Raw genomic sequence first — 3,803 nt, 5'->3', positions numbered from 1 at the left:
GTCTCGTATTTTCGCAAAAATCACCGTACCGATCAGGAAAATAGCACAAAATGGTTCGGAAGAAATTCTAGTTTCGGAAAATCACTAACTCGCATCAGAATCTGCGAACCTTCGCGCAATATTTGAAAAAATTTACGGAGCGATTAGGAAACGGCCTCACCCCGTAAATACAAAATGGTACACTGAGTGTGGCCATGAACGACGAAGCGACGTGACTTGGGCTGGAGCAAAGCCCAATTGATGCGAACGACGTACGTCTGAGATGGATTTGCTAGGTTTTGCACCAAATTTGTTAAGTAGGTCAAGGTCATGGGGTTGAATTTTTCAGGTTTAAAAACGCTGAAAAACTGAATTACCGGTGACGCATACGAACAAATTGTGCATATTTTCAATGCACTGTTGCCATCTTGGTCGACCGGATTTAACGGTTTAATTTCTTCAATGACGTCTCAGATTGATTTGCAAGATTTTTAACCATTGAAACTAATGGGTTTTTCGGGTTTTTGGCCGTCGTACAATAGAATTTCTTCCTGACGTTTCGCAAGCACGAGCAGCTTGCATCTTCAGAAGTGGTTTGCTTGAACGCTTACACTGTTCTCATCAGAACCCGTACAGTTCTTCCGCAGAACTGAAAGCGTTCAAGCAAACTTGTTTATCTCTTTTGATATCAATAGTTGATTGATTGACAAATAACTGCGTTTTGAATGCCTAGATTTACAGAGGGATGATGATTGATTGAACTGAAACGCTTACACTGTCCGATCGGAACAGTGTAAATTTTCAGGGATGCAGATGTTGCAAAAATTGCCAATTTGAATCTTTCAATCCGATGTTTCAAATGTCGGAAGTTCCTAAAAACACTAAAGTTACAGCCAGATTTACCCCGGAAAGTTTGTTTTTTGGAATCGACTACACTCTTTATCTCATAGCGAGGTCAAATATCGCTCGATTTTGAAATTTTAAAGACGATCATCGCTCGGTACAATCTTAACGATAAAACTGTTTAAAAAAAATTAAAGCGATCATCGCCAAAGCTTAACTTTTGAATCCTAAGGATGTTATCAGACGTTTAGCATATACTGAGTGTCGTTTTTAATCAGGCTTAAATGCGCAAATCGTTAGGCACGTTACGGAACTTTAAATTGGATTTAGAGTGTTTGCATTCCCACGCAAAAACGTTGAAAAGCAACTTCCCGTGTTAGGGAGTCTTTTTAAGCAGTCGATTAATAAGTTTCCGCCATTCGAGTTAAACGGCAGGCAATTGGAGCAAAACTTTCCCTTTATGCATGCGTTCATCTTGCTTTTGCCAAGTTTGTGCATTCACTTTTGATAACTTTTGATTGCCGAGCAGGGCTTTTCGCGCAAAAATTACCATACATCTAGGGAGAATGTTGCTAATTCCTGTAGTTTTTGCGAAATCTTGTTAAATTAAGTCAGTCGAGCTTCGTCTTAAAAGCCCCATCTGGGGGGCCATTCGTTCCGTTAAACGAATTCTTAATCCAGTTTATTTTCCATCAATAATCCCCGGAATTATTCAATTTTTCTCCCGCCGCATGAGCCAATAAGTTCGAATGCAGGGGCTCTTTGCACGGTAATCAACTCAGTCTTTACAGGCCCGTTTACATTTCGCTTTAATCGAGAATTTGGCAGTTTGAGTTTCCGCCCGGGCGGATTAATTATGGGCTCCAGATTAAAATTCGTAATATGACAGAAAATTGCTGTTTTTAAGCGCCGTTTTATTTGGAAAAATATTTAATTAAGTCCGCAGGCTAATACTGAATTCGATAGTTATACGGCAGAAATGTAGAGGGCGGGTTTTTAGGGCTCCAGCGTTTTATTTATCACTAATACAGTGTGTATGTCGAATTCATTTCAGATTGGTTTCTGCCAGAATGTGCGCCACTGATCACCGGTTTCTAACGCGTATAACTTGCTTGTTAACTCCGAGCCAATCGCATCCCTTTGTACCTGTTTCATTCATGTTTTTCCTATTTTTCCATTTCCAGTCGGTGTTCTATTTCCGATCTGTATTTGTCGCTGATGCTGGTTTAAATTTCCTAATTAGTTACCGTTACAGCGTAAAATTAGGCTTTGGTTTGCACACATCATTTCATTGTACATGGTTTAAGTACACTTAGTGCACTATCAAGGCATATGAATAATTAGCGTCCGATAATCCAGACCTTTCATTTAACGTTATGTTGCCCTAAGCTCTATCGTTTAATTGGCTCTGATGAATGTGTCACTAGATTTGCTTTGATTAAAGGCTTCACAATTTATATAGAGCGCTCCTATTGCGCGTAATTCGGACATTTTCAACAAAATACATTGCAAGCATCCTGGGAAAATGGAGCAACCACGACGAGAGCGGCAACACTGGTAGGCGGGACACGCCCAGGACGGGAGTGGCAACATCGGGACTACTTCATGGCTGTGACAGGAGACGGCGCGCCGGTACTTCCGGGCAACAACACAGAACATCCCTGGGGGAAAAACAACTGGTGTGGTTGCCAGGGGAGATGGATTATTATTGATCTGATGGCGACGGTGCAAGGCGTTCATTAAGATTATTGAATTTTGCATCGATCGTATTCTTCCTTAAATTTAACCCTAACAACATTTTTTCAGTCAATGGAATTAGATGCGATTTTGTATTATTTGATTAAAAATATCAATGTCGGTTTGGTTGAGATTGTCATTCGGCGAAGTGGAGAGCCAAATTGGAAGCGGCTGCAAATGGGGGTAAGTGAGGCAAAGCTCAAATACGTTCAGCAATTTCCATAGCGAATCTGGGTCAAACTGATACAATCCAAAGTCCTTTAAAACTAAATAAGAACCACGTCCTTTAAGGCACTAACGGTTTCAGCGCTCCACTGGATCCATCTGGATATGGGGCAAGACTCCGGAAATGCCTTAGCAATATTGAGCGCAGCTCTTGTTAACAGTTTTCCTTCGTGTGGCTTATCGCTAAATCGCCCATCATTTGTTCAGATGAACCCATTGGGAGCCGAACAAAAGTCGCGTTTTTTCTTAGCCAGTTGATTGGCGAAGCTTCTGATAAAATGATAATAGTCTCATCTTTGCTGGCTTTTATTAATTCAGAATGAGTCCCGGAACAAGATGAATACCAAACTAAATATATCTACATTTAATGTGCTTAATGTGCTGCGCCCTTTGGGGCCGTTGTTATTCTGTCGACAACGTTCAAGAGGCAAAAGTCGATGTTTTTCCTGGCGGTTTCGGTGGGATTTCCATAAAAAACAATTCGGGCGAAGCATGTGCTATCATCAATCTTACGTTTCCGGCTCGATGGTCCTAAGTTTGCGAAACTTCTAAACACCTGTGCGCCAATGGCGACAGTTCATCAGTGGATGTTGGTAAATTAGATCCAGGGCTGCGTTAATTGATTGACTCGCATCCGAGAAAAACGCGGATTTCGGAATTTTGTCCACTGGTTTTAGTTATCGGACGCTCTTAAAAACGTTGAAGTTACAGCCGGATTTACCCCGGACAGTTTGTTTTTTGGATCGGTTTACACTCTTCTTGTTTAAGTTTGAAGAAGCCAAAAATAGCACAAGTCTTGGCCTTTTGAATGCAGTCTTCAGATGCCCGAAGTAGAGAATTGAAAACTCGATTCAGTCGTAACAACGTGAGTGAGGAAATTCGAGTAGTTTTGACCCAGAAAGCGAAATTTGAATATATATTGAATTAGGTGCAAGATTATGCCAAAATTCCATGTTTTCCGTCCCGTTTTTGCTCATATCTCGGAGGCAAAATGAGCAAGAACGCTCATTTGTACATCA

At 41.1% G+C, this 3,803-nt stretch overlaps 1 protein-coding gene across 1 annotated transcript in view; it reads right to left on the bottom strand.

Moving 5' to 3' along the window:
• The window catches only part of LOC109543782 (G-protein coupled receptor dmsr-1), a 12,810-nt gene that overhangs the window by 4,580 nt on the left and 4,427 nt on the right, over nt 1-3,803 (bottom strand). The gene's annotated exons all lie outside the window — the stretch shown is intronic.

The sequence above is a fragment of the Dendroctonus ponderosae genome, unplaced genomic scaffold (genome assembly GCF_020466585.1).
Source record: "Dendroctonus ponderosae isolate FM_Combo_2020 unplaced genomic scaffold, Dpon_F_20191213v2 Dpon_F_20191213_4, whole genome shotgun sequence".
NCBI classification, from domain to species: Eukaryota; Metazoa; Arthropoda; class Insecta; order Coleoptera; family Curculionidae; genus Dendroctonus; species Dendroctonus ponderosae.
The sequence above is the reverse complement of the archived record's forward strand: the minus strand, read 5'-3'. Positions and strand labels throughout refer to the sequence as shown.